Source organism: Caretta caretta, chromosome 9 (genome assembly GCF_965140235.1).
Source record: "Caretta caretta isolate rCarCar2 chromosome 9, rCarCar1.hap1, whole genome shotgun sequence".
NCBI classification, from domain to species: Eukaryota; Metazoa; Chordata; order Testudines; family Cheloniidae; genus Caretta; species Caretta caretta.
In genome coordinates this window covers 77,029,135-77,050,717 of record NC_134214.1, presented here as the reverse complement: position 1 = coordinate 77,050,717, position 21,583 = coordinate 77,029,135, and the positions used below count along the sequence as shown (strand labels likewise).

The following is a 21,583-nucleotide window of genomic DNA, read 5'->3' as shown; positions in this document are numbered from 1 at the left end:
ATCACGGTTTCCAGTGGCCGCGGTTCACTGCTCCAGGCCAATGGGAGCTGCTGGAAGCAGCGGCCAGTACATCCCTCGGCCCGCACCACTTCCAGCAGCTCCCATTGTCCTGGAGCAGCGAACCACAGCCACTGGGAGCCGCGATCGGCCGAACCCGCGGACACGGCAGGTGAACAAACTGGCCTGGCCTGGCCCGCCAGGGGCTTTCCCTGTACAAGCAATGGAACAAGTTTGGGAACCACTTGTCTACACACACAATAACTAAAAGGTATGATGTTAAAATGACTTAAACTGGTTCAGCTTTGTTTGTGGATGCTCTCACATCATGTAGTCATAACTTTAGTTAAATCAGTGCAACTTTGTGTGAAGGGAAGCCCTAAATCTAACAGTACATAGGACAGATTTATGAAGTGTGAAAGCTTTCCCAATTTTGATTGAATATGTCCTACTTGAAACCTCTATTCTTTATCCGCTTCTCCTAAAATCACCAGAAAGGGAAAATGTTCTTGACAATGACTAAGATTAAGATTTTGTCAGTTATTTTTAGTAAAAGTCACAGACAGGTCATGGGCAATAAACAAAAATTCACAGAAGCCTGCAACCTGCTTGTGGACTCTTACTAAAAGATAACGGGGAAGGGGGGAGGGGAGGGAGGGAGGAGAAGCCTGAGCTCCGTGGGGGGTGGTGTGGTGGGGGGACTGAGAGCCAGAGTCCTGCTGAGGGTGGGGTAGGGGAGGCTGACACAATGGACGACAGCTCCAGGGCCCCTGCCACCCACATTGGCTGAGAGCCCCGGGGCTAGTAGCTCGGAGCTCTTGGGCTCCCGCTGGCTGACAGCTCCAGTCCCAGCTGCACACGTCATGGAGGTCTCAAAGTCACGGAATCCATGACTTCTGTGACCTTCATGACAAAATCTTATCCTTAACAATGACTGATTTTTGTTTGTTTTTCTTTCCACTTTGGTAAAGATTGAGTGCTAGGAATTGAGAGTGTTGCGCAGAAAAATTGGGGTTGCTGCGGTTCAAACCTAATGTTTAATAGGTTAGTTATATAAAATCTTAAATCTTGTATTTTAAGATACCTATGCCTCAGATAGCAAAAGTATTACTATTTGTTGTTGTATCCACACCAGAAAGTTCATTTTCATAGATGTTCCATGTTTTAACAACTTCCATGGCTGGAGAAACCTTTTAGATAACAATATCAGTGTACAACTATTTAAGACTATCAATGGGAAGAAAGGAAAGAATTAGTAACATAAATAAATAGATTTGAACATACACTTTTGTACTTTTTTTTATCCACTCTACTTAATATTTAGAATCTCTGGGTAGTAAAACAAATAAAAAAAACACAACCTTTATAGCTTAAGTCTTTGTAAATATTAAATGCTACCTGATTCCTGTTCAGTCCTTCAGTAATCCTAATTAGAGCAACACATTTACAGTACAGATTAACCAAGTAGCTGACTTCGCTTAAACCTCCACAAGGCAGAGCCAAATAAACCAACCCCTTTTATAGAGCTATCAGTGTCGAAGATATTTGCTGTAGGGCATTAAATAGCAGTAGATATGTATAATCATTGTGTTACTTTATTTATAACAGTCAGCTTAACATCTGGTTTAACAAATGTCTTTCACCTGACAAAGTAATAAAACTACCTAGTCCAAGGACAGTATACCAAGGCATAGCTACCAAAGAGTTCTTAGCATACAAAAATCTCTTTTGTGGGTATTTCAAGATGGCTCTCTCCCTATACAAACACCTATTCATTTTATGGGAGAAGTTAACTATTCTCCATAAGAGAAGTACCCCTTCCCAGATGTTTGCTTTTTATTTATCTTCCAGTTTTCCTGCAACCTACCACTCTCTGCCTCCATGAGCCAACTTGTGTTCTCTCTCCAGTTCCATCTACTGCTTTGGAAGGTAATGAAACAAATTATACTGATTGCTCATTTGAATCTTCCCAGAGTAGCAGCCCTTTACAAAGATCAAAATGGCATGTCAAAGTATGACATGTGGCTTTGATGTGTAGCCATTCTACAAGTATCAAAAAGAAAAGGAGTACTTGTGGCACCTTAGAGACTAACCAATTTATTTGAGCATAAGCTTTCGTGAGCTGCAGCATCCGATGAAGTGAGCTGTAGCTCACAAAAGCTTATGCTCAAATAAATTGGTTAGTCTCTAAGGTGCCACAAGTACTCCTTTTCTTTTTTCGAATACTGACTAACACGGCTGTTACTCTGAAACTTACAAGTATCAAGAAATACTACTCACTCAGCAAAAACACAAACATGTATCAAGAACTTAAAATGAAACAAGACGACTACCATAATTTGACTATCACAATAGCAACTTTGTTTGCTGGTATTTCACTTTAACAAACAGCATGTAGTAGCTGTGATACTTTACTGAAAGATGCAAGTTCATTGCATGCAAGAAAAAAAGTGTGTGTCTGGAGCTGGGGAGAGGAGGGAAATCATACAATTGTACTAGCCAAGAGAATAAAATGCATCACTGTATGCTGTTTGCAGCCAACACTATATATCAAATAGAAGTGCTTGAAAACATATCAAAGGGTACAGTGTTTACAAGTGGTGATACATAAGGGCATATAGGTCTATGGCTTTTTGGTGGATGTTAATTTGTATAGCACTTTTACCAGTGTCTTTTTCTCCCAACATTATCCATTTCTGTGCTTATAATTGTTAGAACAGTTAATTAGATTCAGACCCCACAGCAAACATTAGATGACAGATTCAAGACATACTCCTTTCAACTTTCCAGGAAGAGTTAAGAAATTACACATGTATAACTATACATCAGAAAGCTCTTTTGCATTTCACAAAAACATTTTATGCTGCAGTCACTTATTTTCCACCCATTAAAAAAAAAAATTACTCTAGCTCACTGGTTCCCAAACTGTGGCCCATGCAGCTTATCCTCATCTCAAACTAAAATTAAAAGAGACAGAAAAATCTCTAAATACTTTCCCAATACTATAGATTTTTCATGAAACAATTATTGTAATTTTTTCAGGGATCTTATGGAGTTATAAATAAGAGAGAAAGCAATCTATGAGAATCTTTAGCTTTTCATTGTTTGGACTGTTTTAATAAAGAAACCCTGCTGTAGGTAGAAAAACTGGACATAAAACAGAATTCAGTTTATGCAGATTCATCTTTATTTTTAAACCTGATCGGAACCTTCAATCTCAAAGCTATTTAGAAATATATATATATATATATATATATTTTTAAATCTGAAATGTCATCTAGTTAGTTATTTGATCAATATATTATTACTGATTAGGACTAAATATTTCCTTGTTGTGTGTCAGCACATATTCTGCTTTAGGCAGGTAAATAGATTTTGCTGTATATTAACTTGTTTTCTGTATCCAAATGCCACCTATGCAAGTCTCCAGTAAGATAACACCAGGTAGCAAAGAAAGTGTGTGAACCTATTGCCAACATAAACAAGGTACGTCCACACTGCTCCTAATTAAACCGTTGATATCTATTCTGTCAGTCACAATGCTGATTGAAAAAAGTCTATTAAAACAGTTTCTAAACTTATTAACTATTGAATCAATGTTTACGTAGAAACATTTAATGCCCTTTTCTTTCATCTTCTCCATTTATCAGCGTTTAGTTTTTTTCTGTATACTTGCTGGATCATAACTCATCTAAGTTTCTTCCAAATAAGAAATATTCAAGTCCCAAATTTAAAAACTGACACTCATTTACATTCTTTCACTTTAAAATGCTACTAAACAACTTGAAAAAGAAAACTGTCAACTCCATATGATCAGGAAGACTAAGATTCACAGAACAGGGCATAAGACTAGGAGGGTTCTATTTCTGATTACCATTAATTCACTGTTGACTTGGTCTTGTGCCTATCGATTTTAACAGTGCAAGCTCAACTGGGCAACTCACAACTATAACGTACTTCAGGTTTTCCTTACGTAAAATTAAGATGAAAGTAGCCCTCTTTTCTCTGAAGACTTCCCGACATCAAAAAAGGACATGAAACGTTGCACACATTTAGTAGAACAGGTGAAAGGTATCACAGAGCACCCAATGATCAACTCCATTAAGACCAGCAAATAAATTCCAAGGCCAGCCAAATTGTGTATGATGTTCATTACCCAGGCACTCTTAAGTTTACTCTTGGGGGAATTCTGCACCACTGCACAAGTGCAGAATGAATGTCCCCCTCAGATTTTACTCTTTCCCTGCAGAATAATTGATTTAAACACCCATTCTGGGCAGCAGTCCTGAGCAGGCACGTCAAGAGCAGCCGAGGGAGACATAAATCACCTCCTCAGGGGGCGGGGCTGGACATGTGTGCAAAACATTGTCCCTCTTGATCGCTACTGAGTTGCACTTGGAGCTGTGGAATGGCAGGACATGTCCCACCTGGTGGTTCCTACCCTGCACCAGGCTCCAGCTGCTAGTCCTGGCTGGCTGGGGGGGCGGCGGCTTCCTCTTCCCCAGGGTGGATCAAACCCACCCCCTGGAACCTCCCTTGGCTGCAGAAAGCACCACATACACACACATCCCACTCTGCCACGCTCACTCCCCAGCCACGGGAGGAGGGAATCACTGTGTGAGGAGCTGTTCCTGCATCTGCCCAATTTCCATACATCCAGACCTTCCCCTCCCCAGTCAAACCCCCCACCTCACCAAGCCCCAACCAGCTGAACCCAGACTGTACTGTGATGGGCTGGAGCTCAGGCTCTAGGGCCCTGCAGAGTGGGAAGGTCCCAAAGCTCCGTCTCTAGTCCGAGTCCAGATGTCTGCACAGCAATGAAACAACCCCGCATCTTGAGCCCCGAGTCGGCTAGCACAGGCCGGACACATTATTTTATTTCCTGTGTAGACACACCCTTAAAGTTTTTTGTGCTTGATATAATGGAAATATGAATATTGCCATGTGCTCTGTGGAGCCATATAGATGTACTAATACGCCTAGTAAGGAATCTATTTGTCAAAACACATTTCATGAATCTTTTTTGTTATCTGTATTTGTTACATGTACACTTGCTGACAGGTATTTTGAAATAAATTATCAAAATAACACGATATAATCATGCCATTTTCAGTTATTTTGACATAAAATATGCAGAATTTTAAAATATTGTGCACAGAATTTTTAATTTTTTGGCACAGACTTCCCTCGGGAGTATAAGTTATATTTGGTGTTACAGAATGACTATCTACAACCTTGTGTATTTTTATATACACACACACACACACACATACACCCCACATACATGTAATAGCATAGTGCCCATGTTAAGAGCTCAATTATGAAGCTAATAGAGTTTCAGTATTATGTAAGTACTAAAAAATAACTTCCAAGTAATTAAGATGTTCTAGTGCATAATGTATTCTTTGGAAATTAAGGCCCCAGTCATTAAAGATGCTGTCCGATTATTAAAAAACTGGAAAAGATTAAAAATCAATTGATAAAGTTAAGCAGATTTCTTCAAATTTGAATTACCTTGAAAATATTTTACCTGAGAGGGAATGTAAAGAAAAATCAACCATTTCTCTACTTGTGTGGCCTAGAAAATGTATTCTTTGTGCTAGCTTAATAGCTACAAACTAAAATATAACTACAAAAATTGCTCTACTAAAAGCTTTCCAGTAGAAGGTACTACATTCATTGAAGCTTTTAAAAGCAGACATAAAAAGAAAAGGAGTACTTGTGGCACCTTAGAGACTAACCAATTTATTTGAGCATGAGCTTTCGTGAGCTACAGCTCACTTCATCAGATGTTTACCGTGGAAACTGCAGCAGACTTTATATACACACAGAGAATATGAAACAATACCTCCTCCCACCCCACTGTCCTGCTGGTAATAGCTTAGCCCACCTGTTGATCACTTTAGATAAGCTATTACCAGCAGGACAGTGGGGTGGGAGGAGGTATTGTTTCATATTCTCTGTGTGTATATAAAGTCTGCTGCAGTTTCCACGGTAAACATCTGATGAAGTGAGCTGTAGCTCACGAAAGCTCATGCTCAAATAAATTGGTTAGTCTCTAAGGTGCCACAAGTACTCCTTTTCTTTTTGCGAATACAGACTAACACGGCTGTTCCTCTAAAAGCAGACATGTTACATTCAAGATAGGGGAAGAGTATTCAACAAATGTTAATGGATACAGTTGTTAAGAAAAATAGAACAAAAATTAAGTACTATACCAAAGTTGACAGTGCCCTTTCAGAAGTATCTAATAAAGTCTAACCAAGTCATTTTAAATTTAAAACTATCTAACTCAGGTTAGTCTACAAAACAAGAAACTGCTTCTTACTTGGAATAAAATAAAGTGATGGATCTGGCACCAAGTTCCAACCTTCAAAGAGTGTGTATGTTAAAAGATTAAAACTTTCTTGCCTTTATGTATATGATATGGGCCAAAGCACTTCAAGGTCTTTGCAAATGCTGGATTACTAATATGATCTTCTAAAGAAAGTCAATTTTAGTCAGATATACTGATTAAGATCCAGATCTAAATATTGAAAAAAATGAATTCTCAGAAAACTGAGGCAGTTTCCATATCAATCAAGAGAGACAGAACAATAGTAGATTTACATTAAGACTGGAAATAGACTTAGGGCTCTGAGCCAGTGGTCTGTCTATGCTGGTCGATACACAGAAAGGATTGTGTTAGCACCACTGAAAGAATAAATTATCGCTGCTTTTACAATAAGCTCTTCAAGAATGTAATAAAGAGTTCAGTGTGTGCTCCTCACTCAGGAATCCAAAACTTTTCAGTTAAGATCTGGCTTGCAGTAAAGATAACAGCTGAAAACTAACCATCTTGACCTGGGCAAACTTAATCAGAATTTGCCTTATATTGCACACTAGAAAGCAGGTGAAAGGAAAAATCTGAAGTTATTTTGCTGGTATTAACAGGACTTGGAATTTTGCATCAATTACATTTTCTAGTAGCAATAATTTGATTCAGAGACTGGTATTCGTATTCATAATCATTTGAAATTTAGCGATAAGTTGACTTGTAATTAAAATAAAGATTCCCTTCTGAAGTCTCTAAGACTACATAACAACCTTATTAATATGAGGACACACACCTCCTTTCAGAGGCATATTTTTAAGTCTCCCTTAATTATGTGGAATTAAGTATTTATGGCACAGAAAAGTATCCCCAGAACTTTTCATTCCAAATGTATTTTTTGTAGCTGACTTTAAGTTTTCAAAGCTCCTGAATCACAGGGTCACTAAATAATGGTTGTATTAGAGTTAGAGTTCCAGTTTTCTGAACTTAAAACAAATGTATATTTTTGTTTAGATACAATACTTTATCCAGAAGAATTCCAAAATATTTTTCAAGCAATGTGTATACAGACAACCATATACTATAGGAACACACAATACAACTGAAATGCAGTGACTGTACAAAATTGGTGGGAGTTTGCCAATTGTGGGGGGGGGGGGGGGGGGGAAAGAGCATTGCCAAGGCCAACAGGACAAACTCTCTTATGAAAAGTGTACTGGAATTTTTACTGTCTACACAGTGCAGACAGGATTTGGGTTTTAAAGGTCTCATCAAAACTTTTCCAAAAAATAAATAAAAAAGTCGTATTAATATTGACAGACCCACACACAGTCAACAGAATACAAAATGTTACCCCCTCCAAAAAAACAACAAAAACCCAAACCACTTTAAAATGTCCTACCAAAATATTCTGCTTGACTTTGTTGCAAAGTTGGTTTCAACTTAACCTCAAGAAGGACATAGTGCGTGATCAAGGACTGCGGCAGGAAACACATTTGTGTAGACAGAGTTATCTTTATTCTCTCTAAAAGTGTACACATTGAGTTACTATTCCAAGTAATTCCAACAGTCAATTCTTTGAAAATATTGTTAGATATAATGCTTTGAAAATATTGTTAGATATAATTGCTGGGCATGACAAGAAATAAGCTATTTTAATATTACTTTAAAGATGAAAACTACTTTGAAATACGCATAATATCTACAGATATACTAAAAGTTATAATTATTCAGATTCATTGCCAAGGTGCAGCCTAACTGCAGCCCAGGCCAAGATTTTGGAAAAGAAAATCTTGTTGCAACAATCCTGAACCTACGAGTGATCTACTTGTAATAGCTTGTTCCAAGAAACTTTAAGATGGTCTATACAAGGGATCTTTTCACAGAATCTTGTAATTAAAAGTTACAGGTTAAAATACAAGGGAAAATGTTCACTACACTTTCCCCTACCCTACTGAAAGGACGAAACTGGTGGGAGACCTTCCAACTCTGCATTATGAAATATCAGACTAATTTAACCCAATTTAATGACAAGAGATCACAATGCAATGATCGCACAGACTGCAAGACTTGGGACACAGTGAGTCAAAGTCTTGGAAGGGAAGAGAGCATACCAGCTAGCTATTTTTCCAACAGGCACAAAAATTCATATATTATAATTTTAGGTCTTAAGAAATACAACCATTTTTCCTGTTATTCATATATATCCCTTTTCCAACATGCCCTTTCTGCCTTTTGCTTGAGGCATTTGGAAGGCAGGGATAGGGAATTCTTTTTTTTTCTGATAAAGACACTGGACAGCATATAAACTACTACTATTTTGTCAATTTTAGTACATAAATCCAAAGATATTTTATTGGTTTAAAATACAGAAAGGATGGTCCAATGATTAGGGCACTACTCTGGAACTCAGGAAACCTAGATTCAATTCCATGCTCTACCACAGACATAATGCATGATCTTGGGCCAATATCTGTGTGCCTCATGCCCCCCACATCTGTAAAATAGGGATAAAGGCACTTCCCTACCTCACAGAGTGTTGCATGGACAAATACATTAAAAGATTGTGAGGCACTCTGATATTGCAGACTTATATAAATACCTAAGATATACACGACCTTGTAGTTCTACTACAAATTTCATTATTTTCTGTGTCAATGTTAATACTTAGGCTTTGGGCAAAGCTTGCAATGATTTCTGATAAGCAAAATCTAAATGCCATAGAAAGAAAAGGATTTTAAAACACAAAGAAACTGGCTGGAAATTGAAAAATTCTAGTTCTTTTAAAAAATACAACATACACTGACTTCACAATGTTTCCATCATTCAGAGATAGGAGTCTCAACAGCAAGCTTAAAAACAAAAGATGAACCTATCTTTAGTTTTAAAATCATCCAGGAATAAGAAGTCAGCTACCAGAGAAAGAATAGTTATAAACAGGAAATAAATTCTGAGCTTGAGCTAAATACACCTGCCAGCTATGTATCACCCAGGATTAGTTGAAAAGATTATAGCTATAGTCACTTCATAAAGTGCCTGCTACAAAAGGTTAGGAAGGAAAGTTGCATACTGTGGGACAGGGGTCCCTGGAGGCCCCCAATCCCAAGCACCAGCACTACACACTAAAGTAACAGCAGTGGCCTTTTGTTAAATGCCAATAATAGGATCACACTGGAAAGTAGCCACAGTAGGATACCCACCTTCACGGCTGCCCCTAGCTGGAAGGGTACAGGGCAGGGGTAAAACACGGTGGCTACTAGCCATAGATCAGATGGCAGGAGCGACCTGCCCACCTCCCACCCAGAGGAGAGAGGTTGAGGGAGGTGTTCAGTCTCTATTTGCTGATCACTCCAGTCAAAGGGAACAAGTAGAAGGCGACGTGGCATTTGCAGGCAGCAACGCCGGCTGCCGGAGGGGGGGGGGGGAAGAGATGAGGAAAGAGAGGGACTCCAGACCCTGACCCCCTCCCCGCACATAAATAAACGGAAAGTAGCAGGGGAGAAATATGGGGGACTCCCTGAAGATAGCTCAAAGGGGAGGCAACAGGAAGGCTGGCTATGTTCCAGCTGGCTCCGTATGGGACACACTGGGGAGGAGATGGGGGCGGGCTCGTGGGAGTAAACCCCCTTCTCAAAACGGGGGACCTCACTATAGTCTCAGTCCAGCACCCCATCTGCCTGCCCCACAGAAAAGGGGGAGGAGACAGATATCCGCAACAGGAGAGAAATGTCAGTAACCGCTCCCCCGTGTGCGCTCCCTACCAGCCTGCCCCCCACCTCCCAAGGTCCAGACCCTACCCCCCTCTCCCGGTGCCCTCCGCACCCTTCTGTCCCCCACGATTCGCTCCCTGCCCCCCATCCCTCTTCTGCTCTCCCCGCACCCTTCTGCCCCCATTTCCCCACGGAGCGCTCCCTGCCCCCACCTCCCGCGTTGCGCCCCCTGCACCCCACGAGCTTCCCAGTAAGCGCCCCACCCCCCTCGCCAGCAGGCCCCATTTCGCCCTCCCCCCGGGCTCCTGGCACCGCACCGCCCCGGCCGGGGAGCGCCCGCTCTGCCCCAGCCGCCCGAGTTCCGCCGTGCCCGGCAGGGAGTCCCTCCGGCAGACAGGCGGGCTGGGGGTAACGCCACTCACCGAGCGGGGCGCGACGCGAGCGTAACCGCTGCCCAACCTCAGCGCTGCCAAGCGCCCCAGACGCCGCCAGACGGCTCCGCCATGATGGAATGCGGGCACTGCGCATGCGCAGCGGGTACAGGCGGCTCCAGGCGTGATTACAAGAAGAAGGGGCGGCCGGGCGCGACAACCAATATAATGACACCAGCATTCCAGTTTTAGCCGTTCAATCCGGCAAAACTGACTCGGGAGGAGGACATTCCAAATGAGAACAACTTCTGGTACCCTTTCTGGGACCCCTTAGTTCAAATAAGATTATAATTAAAAAAACCCCTGAGATTATAATGGGAAGGTAGATGAAAGTATAATCAGAGACTGTGATTATACATAATTATAAAATCAGAGGCATATTATTACAAAACTAAAAGCAACACTAAAATAAGATTACTGAAGGATAGAGGAAGATGTAGGTCTATAATAAGACCCAGCTGACATATTGTTGTTTATTATTTGTATAGCTACCACAGTGCAGTAGGCATAGGGTTGCCAACTTTCTACTCACACAAAATTGAACACCCCTGCCCTGCCCTCTGTCCCACCCCTCCTCTGAGGCCCTGCCCCCGCTCACTATATCCCTCCTTCCTCTGTCGCTCACTCTCCCCACTCTTGCTCACTCACTCATTTTCACCTGGATGGCTCAAGGAGTGGGGGTGTAGGAGTGGGTGAGGGCTCTGGCTGGGGATGTGGGCTCTGGGTGGGGCCAGGGATGAGTGGTTTGGGTGCAGGAGGGGACTCCAGGCTGGGGGGTAGAACTGAGGGGTTCGGAGTATAGGAGGGGGTCTGGGCTGGGGGTGCAGGGTCCAGGGTGGGGACCAGAAAAGAGGGGTTCAGGGTGCGGGGGGGGGCTCCAGGCTGGGGCAGGGGGTTGGGGCCCAGGAAGGGGTCAGGGGTACAGACTCTGGGTGGCGCTTACCTCAAGCAGCTCTCAGAAGCAGCAGGGGTTGGGGTGTGGGAGGTGGGGGGGGCAGGGGTTGGGGTGTGGGAGGAGGTATGGGCTCTGGGCTGGGGGTGCAGGGTCCGGGGTGGGGCCAGAAATGAGGGGTTCAGGGTGCGGGAGGGACTCAAGCAGCTCTGTAGGGGTTGGGACCCAGGAAAGGGTCGGGGTACAGGCTCTGGGTGGCGCTTACCTCAAGCAGCTCTTGGAAGCAGCAGCATGTCCCCCCTCTGGCTCCTACGCGGAGGCACTGTCAAGTGGCTCTGCACGCTGCCCCATCTGCAGGCGCTGCCTCTGCAGCTCCCATTGGCCAGGGTTCCCAGCCAATGGGAGCTGTGGTGGAAGCACTTGGGGCACGGGCAGCGTGCGGAGCCCCCTGGCTGCTCCTATGCGTAGGAGCCGGAGGTGAGACATGTCGTCTGCTTCCTGGGAGCTGCACCACGCGGAGGCTAGCAGGGAGCCTGCCAGCCCTACTGTGCAGCGGCATCAATCGGATAGTCAATGGCCCAGTCAGCAGTGCTGAGCAGAGCTGCCAGGATTCATGCCTGCTTGAAAACCAGACACCTGGTCACCCTGAGTAGGCACTTTATAGACAAATGAAGGCAGGGTGCCAGCCCCGAAGAATTTACAAAGGAAGCACCAGAGACTATTTTGCAAACTGCTCTGCAAGTGTGGGCCACTATGCCCATGTGGAGCCCAATATGTGGTTAAAATTGGCCCCCCATGTGAGTCTTTCCATGTGGAGTTGTTAGGACATAGTGGTCTAAAGCCCAATTCTGCAAATACTCAGGTGGGAGTCTGGCCTTAAAGACTATGAATCCATGAGTAGTCCTGTTGAACTCTACTATACATGTGCTTAGGTAGGTGTAGTGTAGCAGCAGCAGATGAATAAGATTGCAGTTCCTAAGAAGGCAGGGGAGCTCGAGTACAGAATCTGTCTAATACAATGGGGAGAAAGTGAAGAGTATGAAAATTGGAGCTGGCCTCGACAACATGTAATTTAACCACCTATCTTTGACAACTTGTTCACCTGAGGAAAGAAAACACTTTCTTTTTGTCACTTACCTGGCAGGCCAATTTACAGTTCTCGTCATTCTTTACTACTCTTGTGTGATGTGTGGCTTTTTATTAGGACTAGTTAACGCTGTAAGAAAAAAAGAGCTAGGACTCTCTGATATTGCATTTCATACTTTGCTGGGAGGTACTTTCACTGAGGGCTAGTCTACACTAGAATTGCTACAGTGGCGCAGCTGTACTGCTGCAGCTGCCCTACTGCAGACACTCTATGCCAACAGGAGAGAGCTCTCCCGTCGGCATAATACATCCACTTCTGTGGGGGGCAGTAGCTATGTCAGCAGGAGACATTCTCCTGCTGACATAGTTCTGTCCACATTGGCACTTAGGTTGATGTAACTTATGACGCTCTGGGCGGGTGGGGATGGGGGGTGGCTTTTTCACACCTCTGAACGACATACTTTACACCGACATAAGTGCTAGTGTGTATAAGCCCTGAGAGACATAATTCCAGAAGGTAGAGGTGGTTAGATAGTCAAATTCCCAACTCGCCTGATGTTCTGCCGGACAGCACTCCCTAAATTCAGATGGATGTAAAATATATACATAATCTGGCACTTATTATAGACTCTAACCACTGACCAACAGAGAACATATCAGTTCTTTTCTGCCTGTCACAGCTGATCAAGATGATGAACAGGGATGGGATTCAGTATATTTTATCTTCTCCACCACTTACGTGGATATATGGGTTACATTAGCACATAAAAAAGTCAAAAGAGTTTAACATTGTAAAGCTCTCTAACAGGAATAAGTAGTCGTAATATTATTACCTAAAAGGGCTCATTAGTATTACATTCGTTTTACAATTGGGTAAATTGAGGCAAAGGGAAGTGCTATGACTTGTCCAAGTCACACAGTAAGATAGTGAGGAAGTTATTAATAGAACCCAGGTATTCTGACTTCCAGACCCATGTTCTAATCATACTCACACCCATCCTCATTCAGTTGGAGCTCTGATGAAGACCACCAGCGATTTGTCCACAGTCTTGTCATGTCAGGAAAAGCTATACAGCAAGTTCTCTTCTGAAAGAGTCATTGTTGGAAGGAAATTATTCAGCATCTCATTTACTTCACAAACATTGCAGCAATGATTTTTGCTCTCTCCTACTTACTTCCACTTGACAACTCACACTTCCAAATCATAGACACATTCAAGGTACATTCTGTGCAGCAGTGATTAGAGGCTTATGCAAAAAATAAAAATATGTAGGTGAAGTTCTAGCTGCTATTCCATTGTACATGAGACAAGATTCTATGCAAATCTGCACACATATCCGGATTTTTTCCCCTGTAACTTGAGTATCCATAGATAGTTGTGAAGTCTATTATGTATAAGCAGCACTTGACAAGTGAATTAATGTGTTTTCCACTATATTAAGCTTAGATCAACGATTGCTGTTTTAATGAATGAGGAAAATTGTTCCTGTGCGTTAGGAACCCCTGTACAGAGGGACTCTCACTACTGTCTGAAATGATGAGCTTGATATACTAAGCTATCAACACTAAAATAAGCTACCCTAGCTAGATGCCTTTCAAACAGCCAGTCAGGGTGAAGGAAGATCAGGGTTGGTCTTATTGATTGCTGAATCAGTAAGTAACTAATTAATTATTTCAACATGCGGAGTCCACCAGAAAAAACAGCATAACAAGTAATTCTAGTCATATTGGTCCTTTGAATAATAATTAATAACTTTCCACTAAAAACTGCATTAAAAACGGTTAATGTTGTGACAGAAAGCGATGAAAGAATGGATACAATCTCCTGTAAATTTATGAGTGATGGGGCACATTTGGAAAGTTGTTAAAGTGTTACCCTTTTCTCTGTATGTGTTTGCATGTGCATAAGTAGGTACTGAAAGACTTCAGTAGAAGTTTGGGGTGAATTTGTGACTTCCCTTTAATTTATTTATGCTATTTTTTATTCCTAAACACAATTGAGAAACTGCAGCTGCTGCAGAATGAAGCTGCCTGCATGTTTAAAGGGTGATTCTTGCAAGGAACACATTACTCAAGGAACACTTTATGATCTTTTTTCAGAGTAGCAGCCGTGTTAGTCTGTATCCGCAAAAAGAAAAGGAGTACTTGTGTACTTGTGGCAATCTTTGTCGGCCTTCCTATTAATTTTGAGTTGTAATTTAAGGTGCTGGTTCCTTAGAACTTGGTTACCTACAGAACTACTTATCTCCCTGTGGGGTAGACCTGGATGGCCTTGTCCTCAGTCTAGTGGATGTCCTGGCCTCTGATGGATGTCAAGAAACCCATGGGATTTGGTACCTGGACCCATAGCACATTCTACATGGGGACGAAATGGGGAAAATTTTGACTTTTGATAGAGCGATGCTGGAGAAATCCCATACAGCGCTCTCTTCCCACTTACACCTTGTCCATGGGTTTGACTCTCTCTCTCTCTCTCTCTCTCTCTAAATTAATGGCCTGATCCTGAGAGGTGCTGAGTACTGGCTGTTCCTGTTTTTGTCAGCTGGAGTAGCTGTGTTCAGCACCTCTCACTATCATACCATTTAAAAGGTACTTACATTTATATCTATATTAAAATAGATTAAAATATCAATTAAAAGGATTTAGAGGGAAAGTAACTACTATTGAATGTTGAATCATATCTTATGTAGAACTTATTTATTTCACTGGCAATTCTAATATCCAGAAGAGAAGCCATAAATCTATACCAAATTTAAGCCCTTCATATACTTCAGAAAGATAGTGAGAGAGTCCAGCACAGCATCCAGTGAAAACAGCCTTGCTTTCATGATGTGTTTGTTGACTAGGAACAAAAGACTGGTTAATCATATCACCTTTGAGAGAATTCCTGGAATCTTCAGCACTCAGTCTCAGGAATCTTATTCCCTCACAGGCTCTAACTCAGCTACAGTGAAGCATATCTGCTACCCTAAGGATTTTATTTTCTTAAGTGAAAGATATCCCCTTAATTTTTAGGAGACTCTCTGAAAAAGGTACATCAAGATATTTTAAAATTTGAGATTGTTAATGAGAAAAATGTATTGTATAAAATAAATTTTGCAATTTCAAGCATGAACCTACAGTACTTTATTTTGAATGCACAGTAAGTATTTCCCCAAGATCCAATTTTTTAGTTATTACCTGCTTGACATGAAAAGGGGTGGCTAGCGGTGTTGTGTCTTATTCCTCATCATGAGCATAAAAGTTATGATATGCAGAGTACAAAAGTTCTCTAGAGGTGAATACTTGACATTCTTTGCACTGAAAGCTGCATGGTCTCGGAGCTCTGCCATGATTAGGAAAAGGAATTGGATCCTCTTGTAGATAATAAGCCTATCCTTTAGCAGGGGGGTGTAAATTCCTTTTTCCTTTTTGTTGTTGTTGGGTTAAATTATTTTTTGTCTTAATTTACCTCCTTAAATGCATTTTATGTGGGTTATAGCATAGCAAGGTGTTCTCTGGTAATTCAACTCTAGCAAACAACATCACTCACAGAAAAGCTTACAAAATCACTGCCATTTGCTTGTGAGCCTTATGATAAAGGCCTAAAAACCTGCCAACATTCCACAAGCTCCAGACTTCCTCTAGAATTCAAATTGCTTCAAGTATGAGAGCTAACAGAGCTATTCCTAAGCTGCAGAAATCAAATGATTGCATATTTGCTGCCTAGCATCTTATATGCAAACTTTTATGGGGTAATGGCAAGGGAGAAAAAGACAAGTTTTCAGCAGAGTTTGGAAATGATACCGAGAGCCAGTGAGGCTGAGTCATACAGGAAGTCTGTTCCAGATGGCAAGAGCTGCACAGAAGCAAGGTTTGGCACCAACAGTGGCATGTCTGCATTGAGGGACAGAGAGGAGGCTGGAGCTAGATATAAGGTAGATTGGACAAGAATCATAAGATAGGATGGAAAAGTATATGGCAGGTTTTGAAAACAAGGAAGGAGAACTGGATTTTGAAATTAATGGGGAGCCAGTGGAATTGTGTGAGTATAGGACTGATGATCAGGTTTCTTTGAACATGAAAAGGCAGGAAACACCAGTCTATGCCTGCTGGAATCTGAAGAGCTGGAATTTAGCGAAATTATAGCCTAAGACACTGCTTTTTAGTCAAGGTGAGAGGAGATGAAGATATGCATAAGAATCTGAGGGTTACTGACTTGCTGTACTTGAGCATCAAAGACATAGATTACAGGAACAGGAGTGACATCCATCTCTTTTATCTGGGTTGAGCACCACCACTCCAATTTAAAAACCAATAGTTCTCTCACTTCTCCATCCACAAGCCATGCAACCCTTCCTGGTGCCAGTACTTGGCTCTTATCTCCTTCATAGTTTTGCTGATACTGTACCCTGATGCCTAGTGTAATTGGAATTCTTCCATGGCATGTTTCTAAAGCTTCCAAGGCACCATGGGAGTATTCAGATGCACAGAGCATTTTCTGATACTTCAGAATGAAGGCAGAACCACAGGGGGCACTAAAATGGGTATATTGGATCCAGAAGTGGATCTGTGGATGGGAGGATAAGTTGAAAGGAGCAGAATTAAGATCAGAACAATGATGGGGGAGGAGAGACATAACTCAGAAAAGATAAAGGAGAAAAAGAAGAAAACAATAAACAGTGGGAATGGGGAAACACAGCTTGGGAGGAAAAGGAAGAAAAAGCAAGAGGAGGGCTGGGCCTGTAAAAGGAGGAGGATGGGGGTGGGTGGGAAGTGTGGGTGTTATTTACAGATAGTCAAAAATGGAAAAAAGGTTTTGGAGAAAAAAAAGTGTCCCCTTTCTTCATCAGCAAATTTTGAAATTTGAAAATATCTTACAAGCTGTAGTATTAATATTTAATGAAAGATTAAAGGTGTGTTAAAAAAACCCAATCAGAACAGAAAGAAGAGCAGGGGAAAAAGGAGTGAGAATAAAATAAAGAAATGGACAAGAAAATGGGAAAAAAGAAAGTGGAATAAGATTTGCGTTGAGTAAATCATTAATCATGTTGCTTTCTGCATTTCTTAGCATTTTCTTGGAAACCAGGGCACAACTCTATATTTCTGGGAAAGAGAAGGGGGAACAGAAAGGCATAGCTAGATATTGTGCTGATGGGACTTGATTAAAAACCGTTATTTACATTCATTCTTGGGCATAACTAACTGGGTTTGGAAGGTACACATTTCCAAAAAATCACTTGTCATGCTGACTGGTATCTTCTTTGAATTTCAAGCCTTAGGAACTGGGCACATGGCACTAACATTTTTCAACACTTGCATAGCTTCACAGTAATGCCAATATTTTAACAAGGATCGCTAACAAAATTTCCCCCTCTCTTGAGTCTGTGATAGAACTTGTGTATCAGGGCTGTGTGTAGTGCACACCTACACAAAAATACTCATTCATAAACCATCCATAAGAAAGGCAGGAGGCAACAGCCCTGGCAAACGTGCTTATATTAATCCACACTATGGATGCTTGGATTCTTAAAATAAACTGAGTGTATACATTGGGTCAGATCATCAGCAGGTATCAATCAGCATTGTTCCATTGATCTCAATGGAGTTAACATGTTTACATGAGCTGAGGCTCTAGCTTAGTGATAGAAAAAACACTGTTCATCGTGTGTAAGTTGAAAGGAGCACGAGAGGCTAAAGACCTGCACGAACGCCTAGGAGTTTGCTTCACAGCTACATTATTTTGAAACATGCCTACCATTGAGTGCACTCTGATCTATTCCAAAGACAAACAATTTTCTGTTCACATATTAATGGACCCCAGAGGTAAGTCATCTCTACATTATTTAACAATAATTAGGGAGAAAGAGGTGACTGCATCAGAGGCCTGGCAATCATTCCAGTTCTTGTCAATGTGGGGCAGGGACTTGGCCAGTGTGTCACTGTCCAGTAATATAATGTTTAATGAAATGGTTATACGTAAGTACAGTGATCTGTCTGAGTTCAGGAACTGATGTATAACATTTGCTACCCTTCCTGGCGCTATGAGCCATGCTCTTGGTTACATCAGAGTGATGTTACATCCTGATACAGCTGGCAATTACTTTTACTGATAAGGGAAAAGGAGAAGAATCCTAAGGAGAAGTAATGTAGGCTGTTGTCATCAGTATGGGTAGAAGGGTGCAAATGGGGTCAGAAGCATGGCAGTGAGTGTGGGGTGAGGAAGCAGAGGCGAAGCTGCCTGACTGCCCCTCTCTAGTAGTGCACAGAAGCCCAACTGCAGCACGTTCCCCTGTAAACCAACCATTCAGAGTATATATCTGCCTGGAAATGAATGTGTCTAGGAGCAAGGCTAACTCATACTTCCTGCTGTTCCCTAGCACAGGGCGGAATGCCAGTGGCAGTATGTTTCTTCATGAACTCATGGTCCGAGGTGGAGTGGACTACACAGAGTAATACAGAGGTGCATCCCCTCCAAAGGGTTAGAGCTTCCTTTCACTGAAGATCCCCAGAGACCTTGAGGGCTGCAGGCACAGTTCCAGAGCTCCCAAAGCCCTCTCTTTGATAGAACATTTGCAGAAACTCCACAAGGTTCAGCTTGTATGGTTTCCTGGTCCCTCTCTCACTCTTTGGAGGGTTTTCCCCATGAGTGTCCTATGTGAAGTCCTAAGACAGGACTCTATGTGACGTTCTCTTAGTTTCCATTTTTGTATAAAGCTACTTATAGAAGGTAAACAGTACATTATTCAATAAAGCTTTCAAGGCAAAATTATAAGAATGTAAGAACTGCCATGCTGGGTTACACCAATCTAGCCCATATCCTGTCTTTGACAGTAGCCAGAACCAAAGTTTCAGAGGAAGTGTATAGAACAGGGCAGTTGGAGTGATACACCCCATCTTTCACTCCCAGTTTCTGTCAGTCAGAGGTTTAGGGCTGCCCTAAGCATGGGGTTCTGACCCTGACCATGTTATCAGTTTCGCCATCACAACATCCCATGGCAATGGGTTCCACAGGTTGTATCTTGTGTGGAAAAAGTACTTCCTTTTGTTTGTATCATACCCACTGCCTATTAATTTCATTGGGTGCCCCTGGTTTTTGTGGAAGGGTATACAACACTTCTCTATTCACTTTTTCCACACCATTCCTGATTTTATAGATCGCTATCATATCCCCCTTAGTCATCCCTTTTCTAAATTGAAGCATGGGGTTCTGACCCTGACCATGAGCTGTAGCTCACGAAAGCTTATGCTCAAATAAATTTGTTAGTCTCTAAGGTGCCACAACTACTCCTTTTCTTTTTCCAGATCATTAATGAATATGTTGAACTGCACAGGTTCCAGTACAGATCCTTGGGGGACCCTGTAGTTTACCTCTCTCCATTGTGAAAACTGATAATTTATTCCTACCCTTTGTTTCCTATCTTTTAACCAGTTACTGATCCATAAGAGGTCTTTCCCTGTTATCCCATGACTACTTAGTTTCCTTAAGAGTCTTTGGTGAGGGATCTTTTCAAAAGCTTTCTGAAAATCCAAGCACACTGCATCCACCAGATCACCCTTATTCACATGCTTGCTGACTCTCTCAAAGAATTCTAATAGACTTGTGAGGCATGGACTTGGAATTCTGTTGTTTACTATGGTTTCTACCAATTTGCCTGATATTGAAGTTAGGCTCACTGGCCTGTAATTGCCAGGATTGCCTCTGGAGTGCCTTTTATAAAGCAGTGTAACATTAACTACCTTTCAAACATCTGGTACAGAGGCTGGTTTCAGCAAAAAGTTACATACTATAGTTAGTAGTGCTGCAATTTCACATTTGAATTCCTTCAGAACTCTTGGGTGAATACCATCTGGTCCTTGTGACTTAGTACTGTTCAGTTTATTCATTTGTTCTAAAACCTCTAGCTGCACTCAAGCTAGCCACCATGTGAATGACACATTCAGATATTTATGACTATTCTAAATGGAAAAGAACAAAGTTCAACATTTGAACATGGCATACAGCATCTGCTTTATTGTTCTTTAACTAGTTTATTATATGGACTAGACTTTGAATCTATATGCTGCAAATAGTTTTAAAATATAAATACACCCCCAATGTTATTTATTTTGGAACTTAAATGAGTCCCCCTGAAAAGCTGTAGTTTTTCAGTCAGGCTCTGTCCAAGAAATCCATTTGGTGAATTAAGCCTTGGCTCTTTGCAGCAGCTCTGTCCTTGCCCCAAAGAAGCATGAGAAGCAAAAGCTAAATCTTGTCACTCTTTATAACAGATATTTGAAACTACAAAAGTTGGAACTGTCAAAGCTTCTACCTCACCTATGGCATATGCCTTTTAATAATGATGGACAACTCTGCTGAGCATGCTTAAGGCAGAGTGACTCCTCTGAAGTTTCAGACACAGATCTGCCAATCAGTCACAGAAAACGAATTAAACCACAGCAGCTTTTAAAATGAAGGAAGAAAGGTAGATTGAAGCCCTTCAACACAACTGAAAGGATCCCTATGGGATCAAGGTACAGTGTTTGTTTGTTTTTGAATATTTGCAAGTGTTTGGCAAGCAGGAGCTATTAATCTAAATGACCAGCTGCAGATACTTAACAGCCAATCTGACTTTTGACCAAAATAAATCCTTATAAATTAAAACACTACCTTTGTTTTGTTTTTATCTGAAAAGGCCTACCAGAATCCAGAGGACAGTGCTGTTGGTGAGAGAACTCATAATAACCAGTTCTTCTGTCTTTGCAGATCCTTGAATGTGTACATACTTAAATAGAGAAATTCTACAAACTGATCAGCCTTTTGGCCAAATATATGGCGCACTCTAGAGTAATGCTGGTTGGGAATTTTTCAATTAAATGTTTTTTTTCATTGGAAAATGCTTATTCGTTGAAACCAAAACTTTTTGCAGGAAAGGTGTGGTCTTGATGAATTTCTCAACTTAAACAAAAAAGAACAGAAGGACTTGTGGTACTTTAGAGACTAACAAATTTATTTGAGCATAAGCTTTCGCGAGCTACAGCTCACTTCATCAACAAACATTTAACAAGTTTTGAAGCTCTCAGAATGAAAATAATCCTGTTTCTGGTACTTTTTGTTTTGAAATGTAAGCTAATTATAGGCGGGCCGGGGGGGGGAGGCGGGAGAGTAAAAACGGTCAGCACTAAAATGAACCAT

At 41.6% G+C, this 21,583-nt stretch overlaps 1 protein-coding gene across 4 annotated transcripts in view; it reads right to left on the bottom strand.

The window, feature by feature from the left end:
- LOC125642363 (fibronectin type-III domain-containing protein 3A) overlaps nucleotides 1–10,546 on the bottom strand; it is an 87,422-nt gene extending 76,876 nt beyond the window's left edge. For 2 of the 4 annotated variants that reach the window (XM_048863591.2, XM_048863590.2), the window contains exon 1: nucleotides 10,443–10,546. The gene's annotated coding sequence lies outside the window, so the exon portion shown is untranslated. Of the gene's footprint in view, nucleotides 1–9,510; nucleotides 9,612–10,442 lie in introns of those variants that run through there. The other 2 variants (XM_075132455.1, XM_075132454.1) reach the window with 2 other exon arrangements.
- Between the last annotated feature and the right edge of the window lie 11,037 nt (nucleotides 10,547–21,583).